A 13,628-nucleotide genomic window follows, 5' to 3' on the forward strand; every position below is an offset into this window, starting at 1 on the left:
TTCATGCCTGACCCTAGGAGCATTCCATACCAATTGATTGCGCAGAAGAAACAGAAGAGAAAAAATGATGTTACAAAGACTCACTTGAAGCTCATAGCCAAGCCAAGATCATAAACCACATCTTTTGAATCACAGGCCTTTACAAAACCCAGTCCTTCAGCCTGCATATGCACTGAGCAATGAGAAACAATAACAGACACTGTGAAGCTACCTTAAATATCATCTCAAAGACTTCTCTAGGACCTGAAGATTCTCAGAGTCATAGACTTGTGCTGCATCTGCCACTTTCAACCCTCACTACTGACAAGTTCTCCAGATAGAAAAATCCAAAGGTGCAATTCTACAATTCCATTACCTCTGTCACAAAGCCATACTTGGGGAAATTGCTAGTTTATTCGCCACTGAGCACAGTGCTGATATCACATACAGCATGTACATTTCAATGCTACCACCTCAAACTCGAGTATTTACTTTGCTTTTATTTCCCTTTTTAAATGTGTCTTCAACCTCCTACTTGTTCATTTTGCAGAATCTGAATATGCAAACACACCACAGTACATCTGGATCATGGATCATCGCTTAAGTCTTCAATTCACCAACTAGCTCCTTCTGCTGATTCATAGGCTTAAACCTCAAAAAAACACCACTGGTTTTACAGTTTCTAAAGCAATCTAATATCAAAGGTAATCATTACATGAAAAAATTGTACTTCCTAGAAATAACAAATAAGGTTATTCAAAGACATATAAATACAAAGTCACACCTGCAAGAGGCAGAAAAATAATTTCTAATATATGCATAGTTGACCTGAGCTGCAGGATGAGAGTTTACACTACACAAGATTGGCTATTCAACTATCATTTGTTTGTTCCTCTGCCTGACAGTTTCCCCTGCAGCCTGGGTTGCTGGTATCCATGGCAGCCGTGCATCCTGCTGGGGACCTGCCGAAAACACCCTCTGTGTAGGGACACAAAGAAAGAGAGTACAGTGGGTAGAGGAAAGGAAATTACAGTTACAGGGTTTTGAAGTCAAAAGGGTGGCACTTCAATTTATAATTAGAAAAGGCATGTTAATTACAGATTATTGAAAGTGAAATAGGTCAGAAGACAGAGATATAAGTGATAATTAATGTACCACTAAAACAAACGCTAAAAGCCAAAACAACCCCCCAAACACTAATTCTCTCAATAATGAATAAATAGTGAGTCATGCATACTTTTTATGCCTTTTCCTCTGTGTTCTCCTCACACACAGGCAATTGCATTATTAAGAGCCAGTAGAGAAGACATTTCAGCATGGGTGTCCAGAGGACAGGGGAGAAGAGAGGGTCTCCAGAGACTCCATCCTTAATTCTAGCCACTATCAGCTATATAATATAATTGAAGCAAACAAAAAAAAAAAATTGCAAAAACATCACACGAAGGTTCTGCCAGTGAAGAAAAGTATTTAAAATTCAATGTTTCAGCTAGAAGTGCCAAAGCAATGCAAGGGTCAGAGGTGGGGGCGGGTAGCACAGGAGACCATTCTGCCTCCACAGAAAACTCACAAACTTTGAGCAGCACGAGTTTGAGGATTTCTTTAGGTTAAAGGGCTGCTAATATTTGCAACCAAAACATTTGCAAATAGCATATCTCCTCCCTGAACAAGGAATACCACAGTACACTCTGGGCCTGTAAATCTCTTAGTGGCATTACCAGTACAAACTGGAGCAAGGCAATCCAACCCTCATTACAGCACCATCTGAATACTCCCACTGTTTATGCTTGATAATAATAATCATCTTTCCCCAAGGCTTAGTCACTAAACCCAAATACTGTTCTCCTGAACTTCCTGGTGCAGTAAAATCAAGTGGAAGATATGAAAATAAATGTCTGACAAAATAGCCATTTAAGACAAGGTCATTTTAAGCCCTGACTAGTTAGCACAAAGAAACCTATTGATTACAATATGTGACTGATCAAGCCCTAAACCAATGCCTTACAGGACTATTTATGTCAGTTACTTTTGAATCTTCCTAGACTAAACTGCAACAGAAAAATCCAAGTTTTGTATTTCATCTATGAGGTCAATGAGAATCATGAAAACTCTCGAGATAATAAAAGTGGGTAGAGCAATTACTGTTATGACTACTAAGCAATAAAGCAGGAATTTCACTGAGAGAATTAATAAAAATCCCAAAACACAAGAATGTTTGATGTGGTGAACAACTCTTCACTATCTATTATTTCTACTAATAAACAAAACCAAAGAGAAAAATACACTCAAAACTGATCCTAATCATGTAGCTGCTTTGGAAATGAGAAGAATATGACCCACTGCAGTGCTTCACACAAACACTAATTAATTTCCTGCAGCAAATCTCAACAGAACCGTGGGATCCAGGAGCAATTTGAAATTTGCAAGCTGAAGAAGACTGTAAACCCTTGTCAAATCCTCTTCTTTCACAAAAAGGAAACCTTGTGCCTTTATATCCTACAGTCTCACACACCACCCCATCTGCCCAATGCAGTCCCAACCAGGGACCATGAGCCTTTGAGTCACGATCTTCCTTCCAAGGTGCTCATTAGAAATGCTAATTTTTTTATGGGTAGGTGGAAAAGTGAACGTGGAGCCATTACTTTGCTGCTTTTATCAGCTTTACTAGTAATTTTCACATTACCTTTCCTCCTATTTCTTATTTACCTGTTTTGAATTGTCCATGATTAAATCAATAACGAAAAACTTACCTAATGAGTTACAGAGAAAAAACAAAAAACAAAACAAAACAACAGACCAACAAAAAAACACAAAAACCCACCAAAAAATTAAACTGTGCAGAGCTTTTACTCCCACTGGTAACTCATGGAGTACAAATAGTGATTAGGCAATATTTAACCATTAGCAACAGAATTTTCTTATCATGTTAACACCCTTAGCTAGAAAAGAAGAAAGTCTACAGTAAAGTCTGTAGCATAAATGTCAGTATAAAGCGAATTTAAAAATCATTCCCATCCGCTATGAATGCAAAAGCTAAAAAAAAAAAAAAATTCAGTGAGCTTTTCTGACATTGAAATATTTAATAAACCTGGGATGACAAAAGATAAGAATTTTATTGAAACCAATTTATTTCTAATTCAAATATTTCAACAAAACACTGTGCATTGTATATGGGTTTTTTACTTGCATTTGCACTACAAAAAGTTCAAATTTCCTAGGCAATTTTTATATTGTATACTAAATCCACAGAAAATGGGCTTGAACACAAATCTCTCTCTCATTCAAATGAAAAAAAGTATAAAAGGCCAAGCCTTACATATTAAATCTCCTAGCCTTCCTCTTGAAACTAGAGGACAGCTAAGATCATCTTCTAAGTTTTAACAGGAGGAAAACCACTTCAGGCTGAGAGCGTGCTTAGGAAGCTGCTCCTAATTCCTCCTCGAGCCATTCCCCCATTCCTTTCTGTCATGTACTTGTGGCTTGTAAACTCTCTACTAACCCTTCTTCAACTGCAACACTAATCTCACGAAAGGTACTTCCAACAGCCTTCCTTCCCCTCATTAAAACAAAACACAAGGTCCTTGCAACATTCTCAGTGGTCTTGCTCATGTCCTGGAAAATTCTGAAAATTCATGATCTACAGCTGTAAAAAAACCTGAAGTCAAACTGCTGTGGTTGAATTTGAGGCTCTTTCCTGTTTATTTCCTAAGCCTGGGCTTCCATTACTCCTTTTTCTTGTCTGTAGAAAGAGCACAGTACTTCCCCCATCTGTGGGAAACTTAATCAATTAAACTGAGTAATTTATGTCGTTAAAGCATTTCCAGATTATTATACAATAAGCAGTCTAGAATTGCATCAGTGAGTTAAGTTATTTGAATTAAATTTACCTGAGACCAATTAAAAGGAGATCAAGAATTTGAACAGAAGAATGTGAATGCATTAAGTAATCAAGCCTGCATTTAAATACTGAAAAGCAGCACATTTAGAGTTATTACAGCCTGGGATAAGCGATAAACAATCAGTATTCCACCTGAACACATATTCTGTGGTAGAGCTACTGAAATTGCAATACCCAATATTATTCTTTAGAGAGAAATTAAATGCCATGGAAAACTCTCTTTTACATAAATACCGTTTTGCCCATAAAGATACCACAAACACCCTGCTGAAGTACATAACCAATTATTTTAATCAGATATTCCAACAAAACCCCCACAGCCATGTACATTATGTCCAGTGACGGCACTGATAAGTGCTTGTCACAAAACATTAATTGCATTTCATTGAAAATACTCGAACAGCCTAAATGAATTCAAATATTGCGTGCCATTTCTCTATAATTGGTCCAAGGAAGTATTCCCCTCTACCTTTCACGTCCATGTGAAGTTAAGAATTGTTCTGGAACTTGATGAAGACAAACACTTTGATGTTCTTTTGTGTTAGAAGAATCTTTATGCAATAAATTACAATTATGTAAATATTAGCCCCTCTAGGGTAGAAGTGCCTCTTTGAGGCATAAGATGATTAGAGCAGAAAAATTATTAGATTTGTCCATGACCATGGACAGATTTGCTTCTTCAGGAAATTCTGTTATCAAAGAGTTTAATCCTATTCCCACTGAAGCAAGTAAATTTGGCCACTGAGGTAAATGGAAAGAGAATTCATTTCATCCATTCAGGCAGTACCCTAAAAGCCCAGATGATAATAACATCCTTAGTATGAATATTTAGTTACAGTTCTTAACACTGTCCTTTCAAAGCTGTGAATGCTTTTACTATTAGCATTCCTTTTCTTCTGACATGAAATCTCAGGCTTCTCTGAAAAACTGCAAAATGTTACTAAACCTCCATAACAGCTGGGCAGCAAGCATGCACGCCCATAATCACATATTGTGGTTAGTGCAGTGGGATTGCCTGGTGACAGGGCAGCACACAATTACATTGCTTTTGGCATTAAAGCTTAGTGGATGATGACTTGAACTGATGGTTGCAAGGCTGCAACAATGATTACAGGATTTGTGAGAGACAGGCAACTGTGGCTGTGTAAGAAGAAAAATGCATATGAAGAAAAGGATGTTTGTAACCCTGATTACATCATGCAGTCCCTTCTGTCCCTCTCACAAAATGCATCATTTGTACTCTGCTCCTGGAGGCTTTATATTATGCTTCAGAATCTGAGGTAGTAAGTAGCAAGCAGTTTCCTCTGTTCCTTTGCTCGTGAGATTATAAAAGGCTCCAACAGAGCTAAACTTCTATTCCCTAGGAGCAGACCAGTTAGTTTATGATTTGGTGTAGCTATTTCCTTATGGGTTTTCTCATTGTTGAAGACCACAAGATAGACTGAATTCCCAAAGAATGCAAAGGAGACAGTGCCTCTTCACAGCAAGCAATACAGTAATGGCAGAGTGAATTTGAGGCTGTTTGTAGACACATGAGGTTTTGATAAGGAAAGTGTGAAACAAACATTATCTGAAGATTAAGGCTTTATCCTTAAACACTGAGGCCAAAGACAGTACAATCTCCTGAATAATTCATGCATGCGCTGAAACACATGAATTAGTGTAGAACTTAATAATGTCTTTTTCTTTTATACCTAGAGTAAAATTAATAGTGAACAACGTTACATTTTCATACTACAACACAGAGCATACTCCTGCTTCACCAAAGGTTTATGGTACCTTATGTGTCCAGCACAGAATTAGGACAACACGCCCTATTTCAAATACGTTTTGAAGTTTTGCAAGTCTGAGCTGTTTTCAAGAAGGGAGATTATCATCCCATAGGTTTGACATTTAGTGCCATGCTTTCAGTCTGTAACACTTGTACAAAATATTTGTTACACACACATGCTTTCATGAAACTAACATCTTTCTTTAGAAGTACAGCAATAATTACCAAGAACGTTGGTCAGTGTCTGTGTATTTTTAAAGACCTGACTCGGCAGGTGGTTTAGGGGTGGAGAGTTAATATGCAGTAGAAAATTCCTACTTCAGGAAATGCTCAGCAGATGGGTTACTTTATTGTCCTAAAAATAAATTGTGACAGATGTGCTTCATGACTAATATGCTGAATCCATGAGGAGGTGAAGAGGGGGAAAACCTACACCCTGAAGTGACAGCTCTGCTTCACATTCTGACATGGCACTGTCTCCCCCTGCTGAAGGGTCTATAAAACAATAGCAAGATGTTATTTGGAAGTAGCAACAAAACAGATACTGTGGCTCAGCAGCTTCTTGCTGAGATATTTTATTAACGCAATTCAGGTTAGAGCCCAAGATCATAAGCGCTTCTGAGTTGGAACATCAAGGTGAGCAGTGCCCCGATACCCCGGATTTACACCAACCTGAATGGACTAGAAAAAATCATGGAGTGTTATGGGGGCATTTGATGTTTGTACCAGCAGGTGGACACACTTGACAAGCCCATCTGTGGAGCATAAGTTTCACTTATTTCTATTACACACATACTGTGTTATACACACACTTATGTGCATATGTATATGTGTTCATTATATTCCACAAAAAGACTGATTTTGGTGTGCTCCCTCTTCACCCTCCCCCCCCCCCGGCCTTAATGCTTTATTTTATACAGAATTGGTACTCATGCCTGGAGAAGTTGTTGCTGCCCCATCCCCAGAAGTGTTCAAAGCCAGTTTGTATGGAGCTTTGAGCAACTTGGTCTAGTGGAAGGTCTCCCTGCACATGGCAGAGGGTTGGAACTAGATGAGCTTTATGATTATGAAGGTAACTTCCTAGAGTTAAGAAGATAACTTCCTAGAATTCACCAGTACCCAGATGAAGAGATTAAGCCGGGGTGTCTGATTTTAAGAACAACTTTTGGTTGTCCAAACCTAGAATTTACCATTTATGGAAGGATTACAGAACTACCTACAGAAAGTTACACATTTCCCCCCAGTTTTCTAAGGCAAAATCTTTTGCAGCAGGGAGGGGTAATAGAACACCTAAGTGAGGAAGAAAAGCACCGACAAGAACTCTAGGAGCTAGGATATTCCTGAGCTGCCAGTGGCCAATGGGTCTGGCTCTGCCCCAGCCCACAAGCCTACTGAAGTGCCTTATCGAACAGATCCATGCACTTGAGTATAAAGATTACACTCTCTTTCTAGTCTGAATGTGACTCAGTCTTGCAGCTTTTATTTTTTTTTTAAGAAGGCTTTTGTGGAGAAAGAAAACAAAAGCTCTGCCAATCATGTTTGCTTTATCTTATCCCATAGACTCCTTCATACAAGAAAAGCTGCAAAATACTCTTTTCAGTTTGTTTACCTCAAGTTCCGTAAACTCCATGCCACTTTGAAAGTATAAACACATATAATGAGAATGCTTTTGGAAAGCATTAACTCGTATTTTCACAGTGGCCTGTGAGCACTTTTATTTAATAGGTAATTTTAGGATGACACATTTATTTTAAATTTTAGAATGACATTTTAAATTATTTTCATTTATTTATGTTTTTAAATTTATTTTATATTTTAAAAGATATTTGTAATTCTAAAAATTTAAAGTATGACAAATTGTTGTCTTGGCAGCCTTCCTCAGCTACCTCACCTCTACACTGCTGACTGTGAAGTAAAGTACTACACAACACAATGTTTTCAGCCTGACCTTGAGAAACATTTCCATCCTTAAGAAAGGAATTATCCTGCTTTTGAGAGATGAGCATGGGTACATCCAGATATTTGTACACCATTCAAATAGAGAATCTGTTCAATCTTTCCTCACTATTTAGAAATAGACTAAGACTAAAGGTATGGACTTCAGCTTAGTCAGTCTGCCACAGCAGATGCTTCAGAAATACACATTACATGCATTAAAATAAACTCCACATTGCAGTTACTGCTCCCAATAAGCTGCCTCTCAAACCCATTCTTACTATGCTTACTGAGTGTAGTATATTATTCTGTAAATGATTTCATCTGATTCCAATATGACAATCGCAGGGTAAAGCATGCTTTAAAAGGGTTATGCAAAGGAAAAATCAGGATCCGCTACTTGTTTTGCACTCTTTGTTAGCGTCTCAAAAAGAAACAAAACAAAGCAGCTTTAGCAAAGTAAAATATTGGAAAAGACGCTTTTATTTTTCCCTAATCTTCAGTTTGACGAGAATCTGCCAGCACTTCACACAGTAACTACTTGTACGTGGCTTCAACTAACAAACTGCTAATAATTTAAACTTCTTCAGCAGTAGTATCACATTTTAAATTACTTTGGAGACTCTCTAACCTATCTGAATGCTATCTGATCTTAACCAGTATTTTTCACCCTCTTTCAAAGAGTTGATACTGTACCAATGTAGAAATCTGCAAATATTGTGGTGTCTCTTTGTATTGTTACAAAGAAAAAATACATATTACCAGGCACCCATTTCTAATTTGTGGTCTTCACCAAATCATGGTAAAAAAAATCTTAGCACAAAGATAAAATAATCACAGATCTCCTTTATGGCTATTCATCAGTCTTGAGAAGTTACCTCCTCACTTATCACTTTTAAGACTTGGGACCTACTTTCCAAATGTCAAGGCAATTTCTCTGTAACTTTCCTTTCAGCAGTGCTGAGTCTCCTCTGCTGGTAATTTTCAGGTAACACAAAATTTCAAAATTACAAAAATGAGAACAGATGGTTTGGACTTAATTCTCCCTTTTCCTTCTTTAACACCAGCAGGAGAAGTTACACTTACAGACAATTTTCTCTATGCTCGCATAGCTAGTAGGTTTCTCCAAATAAACAGATATTATACAATCTCTGTTACTGTAATTATCACATACAGAAAACTGAAAAGACAACAGACCAGTGTAGGGTAACGGAAGAAATTATACAAGATCCTGCTGTGAGCAGGCTAAACTAGATTCCCTAGTGTAGGCAGGTAGCTAAAGCCATGATAAATTACCACTGTGTGATATATGTTTCTTAAAATTGGAAAAGAATGGACCAAAACCAGCACTAAGATGGCTGTTGTGATGCATGAGTAGGAAGGAGAAATAACTACATTAGAAATGTTCCAGATCCCTTTCAGCGGTGGAAATTAATGGAACACTGTCAATTAGCCTGAAACACTTAGCATAATGTATTTGGAATTTGCATGATGGATGGTTTATGTAACTCCATAACAAAATTCAACAGACGAAAATTGGTTTCTTCAACTTCTGTAACTGTTCCTCACAAAGGTAAAACAGACCAAAAAAATAAATCCATTTGAAAACATTTCCCAGAGATAAAGTTGGGCATTTACTCCTCTGTTTAGGCTTTCAAATGCTGTCCAGATGTAAAGCCGTTGCTAAAAAGCCAAAAGGAACATTCTGAGCTTACGCGCAGGACTCATACCTAGCAGTTTCACAGCAATCAACAAGACTCCTCACAAGCTTACCGCCTTAAACCTGGGTGAAAAACTGAGAAATGGGTTCTAGATTTTGAATCTCTCCAAGTGTGTGCTCTGCGGTCCCTACTGAGCTGATCCATTCAGCTTTGTCACCCTTCGAGCCCTGCATTGCAAAATGCTCCAAACACAGAGCTTATTTCAATAAGGCATTTCATATGCCAGATGGACGCACACTGGAGTGCCTGAGTGAACCAGAGCCAGGTAGCAGAAATGTTTTCTAGTCATTACCATACTGCTCTCTCCACGTAACCCCATTAGATCAGAAATAGATCAGTGATAAGGAAATGCAGGATGTTGCAGAGATTGTAGCCACTTGGCAAAGTGCTAGGACCTGTCTCAAGAGCTGGTTCTTCCTAGACAAGAAAAGGAGAAACTTTCCCTTGCTAAAAAACACTTTTCTTCTTGCAAAACTGCAATAAGGCCAAAGTGTTTTCCCCTCATGCAAATTTAGCCATCTGTCAAATTCCTTATGGAATAAGAAGTCAAATAGATAATATAGATAATATGTTTTAAAAGTATAAAATATTCAGCAAGAGGCAAAACCTCCCTCTGGTTGCTAATTATTAAGCCACATACTGGTACAGTTATGTAATTGTAGCTGCACATCTTTCCTGCACTTTTTCATTATTTACTTCAGCAAGAGGTGGAATTAAAACAAAATTACATTCTTCCATGCCTTCATCAATTAAAAAAAAAGTCTTCTTCTCAGACCTGAACGTTATGAAAGCCCCTGGCAAAGCCTTTGTCAGCTAATACCTCTCACTGAATATTAAATTCTTTGATATTTGTCACCAGTATAGCTCCTCACTTCTTCATGACATTAGTGTTCTTAAGTGTAAAAAGAATGCTGTGCAGTTTCTCCAGGATAGGCCTCCCCCCCCAGAACTGATCTGTGGGTTGGAAAACATTATATAAAAAAGAAGGAGCCACAGCTGGTACTTCTGTGGCAGTCCAAGATGTTTAAGATCACCCCCCTCCCGTTTACAAAAGCCAAACAAAATTAAAGCATCAGATGCCATGGCACATATCAGAACTACATGCTCAGTTTGTCACTTTAATCATACAATTAAACCATAATCAGGCTACATGGAGCAAGACACCTCATCTTCTAGGGTCACAGTTGCTCCTTCAGAGAAGTTGCAGCTAGGGGTTACACAGTCATCCTGGGGTTTACAGGATGACCTGTTAGCATTACCTTCTCCTTGCTTTCCCCACAAGGGTATTCCTGCAGTGGGTGCAGAATGTTCCCAGAAACTTCTCTCATGCCTACCCACTGCTGGAGCAGAGACCACTTCATAGAGAGGCAAGAGGAAGAGGGGATGGAAGCAGTCCAATTAACATTTAAAGACAAAGGATAAAACGAAGCTGCGGCTGCGCCTGAGAAGGTGTGTGGGATAAATTGCCAAGGGAAGTGAGAACACAGGTGGAGAGAAGACAGGGTGGTCAAAGGAGAACACAGGTCACCTGGCATAGCACGGGCATGCCTTGACAAGGACTTTGCAGTGGTGTGGAAGGAGGAACTAGTGGAAAGAAGGTAAACATTGAAATCAGATTTGAAGCTAAATAGATTTGAAACAGATAAAAATAATAGAGGATTATTTAGTTATCTGTTTATAATTAAAACAGAAATCATCCCACTTCCAAGCAGGGAACTTCCAAATTATAAATTACTCTGGACAGGAGGTCTGCTTCCTAAGATATTTAGATCTATTTAAATTCAGTTCTAAGGCTATGGCTACAGAAAAATATATTTTCTTTTAAATTTCACTCCACAGCAAACATTCATAAAGAACTCAATATGGGCCTGAAGGTGACAAAATTACCATTTGCTTAACTATGGCTGTGACTTTCATATGTAATAGTGGCATTTTTAAATGGTAGTTTGAAAATGCGTAATTGATACCCATAGTTAGCACAGGTGAAGAGTTCTGTCACTCATGACCTTATCACTCATGAGCACTTATCACCATTCACTTAATTTAGTCAAGTGAAGATTTCATTTTACAACTCTGCCTTACACCCAGGTTTGCCAACCAATTTTGCATCCATCTGCATTGGTAGAGTGCCCCTCTGACCATGCCTGGAAGCCATCAAGAGCCCAGGGCAGATGAAGCCAGATCCTCTGTGTTCAGACTCCTTCCCTGAATAGAGCAATAGAAAGACCTGCAGAAATTCGTGGCTGAGAGGTGGTAAGAACAGTTTCTATAACTGCATTAGCCAGAACCAGCTTCATGAATGCCCCTAGCCTGTTTCTGTGCTGAGACAGGCTATGCTGAACCACCTTCGGCAGTGACTCATATTAATCTATTTGACACTGTATTGAAACAGACTGTCAATGATCACTCAGACAGTAACGGAACTCAAACGAGACAGTGGCTAACAGCCAGAGTGAAAGAATAGTTTTAGTCAAGACAATTTTTTCTTATCAATTTGCAGTTACTGAGGTGTAGAAGACGACATGGAGCAAGGACTTTGGAAAGAAATTTCCAGTAGGTGAATACATAAGAATTGACTGGCATAAAGACATTTATTGAGCTGCAGACATACATCAGTGAGCCTCCAATATTAACTTGAACAAAGCAAGAAAAATATCTATAGGCTCCATGGTCAGTAGCCCTGGCTCAAACCTACTCGGCCAACATGATCTGTATGATGCAGGAAATTCCCTGCCTTTCACAGATATCTAAATAGCTTTGGGGTTTGTGCCTTATGTCCTTCTGCATCAATACACCATTTGAGACATGGAAAATTGTATTATATCCTTACATTAGCAGGTGACACAGGACACTCATACTGGATTAAGCACTGAAGTCACTATGAATTAAGAATTTACACTACATATTTTATAGGGTCAGATACCCTGAAAAAAATAAACAGATATCATAATCTCACCTCTAGTCTTGGATACATATAAGCATATAACTAAAAAATAAACCAACCCAACCATTCCCAGCCCTTTGCTGTCATTTGTAACTGTTGTCTCCTGCTTATGCAGCTGAAATCCCAGAGGGCACCTATCAAATGAATAGATTAAAATGATACAATTTCCTCATTTAGTCCCTTTCCTACAACAATCAAGGAAAACATGAGGAAAAAGCCCAACAGCAGAGTTTCATTTACAATTCTCAGCCTTCAACCTGTGACACTAACAAAATTTAAAAAAGGCCTGCCTAATAATGTTGCTTACTATTAACAAATACTGATACTGCCATCTCCCAATTGTAAGGGAATTACAAAAGGCAATTGAGAACACCTTTGAAAATGTGTTACATTTTGTAAGCAGTCACACTGACATTAGGCTAATGGAGTGCCACTGAAATCAGTTAAATTGGCCTGGCTCAAAGTTCAGGAAGCATCACAATATCTACAGCCAAAAAGTTAGCAAGAAGATTATGTCTTATCCAGCAAATATCAAGTATTACCATAAGCCTTTTTCATTCCTGTTTTCCCAAAATTTAAAAATCCTCTGTGTGAAGAAGCAAATAGTCAGCTACATGCCCAAAAAGTTGGACAGTTCAATTCCATAACTTGCTTGCTTCACAATTAACAATTAAAGAAAAAAATTGATTCTGAGCTTAAACCTTAGTAGAAAAATCCTTGTAACAGCCACATCAAGTGAAGGGCCTAAGGTTGCAGGATTTACTGGCAATTTAAGAGTCACTTCCTGCGTGTTGAGACTGGACATCCACCAATAGTACCAATCTTTCTTTCTTTCTTCTTTTATTTCTGCCTATAAAAGATTTCTACCAATACTGGATTGGAGACAATGTAAGTATATCCATAATTAACCATAAAATAACTGAAAAATTCAAGTGAACACACAAATTCCACCCCCCCTAAGTTTATTGTTTAAACTCAAAGCTTCACTGACAGAATCACAGAACCAACTAAATTGCAAAACACCTTCAAGATCAAGTCCAACCAATCCATCATCACCTTCAAGTCCGCCACTAATCCATGTCACTAAGGGCCTCATCTTTTGAACACTTCCAGGGATGGTGATTCCACCACTGCCCTGGGCAGGCTGTTCCAATGCCTGATCACCCTTTTGGGGAAGAAATTTTTCCTAATATCCAGTCCAACCTCCCCCCCCACCCCCGGCACAGCTTGAGGCTGTTACCTCTTGTGCTACCACTTGCTGCTGGGGAGAAGAGACCAGCCACCTCCTACATCAGCTACAGGTTCGGGGTGTAACATGGACTCGCCACTACACTGTTATAGACTCTTAGAGTCTACATCCAGAGACCCAGCTTGTGCCATCAC

The 13,628-nt window shown here is 38.6% G+C and overlaps 1 long non-coding RNA gene across 1 annotated transcript in view; it reads right to left on the reverse strand.

The window, feature by feature from the left end:
* Nucleotides 1-478: 478 nt before the first annotated feature.
* Nucleotides 479-13,628, reverse strand: part of LOC133274732 (uncharacterized) — a 31,633-nt gene continuing 18,483 nt past the window's right edge. The window contains exons 3-4 of the long non-coding RNA XR_009745218.1: nucleotides 1,217-1,366; nucleotides 479-957 (exon numbers count right to left, since the gene is read on the reverse strand). This is a non-coding gene — a long non-coding RNA (uncharacterized LOC133274732). The remainder of the gene's footprint in view (nucleotides 958-1,216; nucleotides 1,367-13,628) is intronic.

This window comes from Pezoporus flaviventris, unplaced genomic scaffold (assembly GCF_033815535.1).
Source record: "Pezoporus flaviventris isolate CSIRO_AGI_PZ_B2104156 unplaced genomic scaffold, CSIRO_AGI_Pfla_v1 ptg000036l, whole genome shotgun sequence".
NCBI classification, from domain to species: domain Eukaryota; kingdom Metazoa; phylum Chordata; class Aves; order Psittaciformes; family Psittacidae; genus Pezoporus; species Pezoporus flaviventris.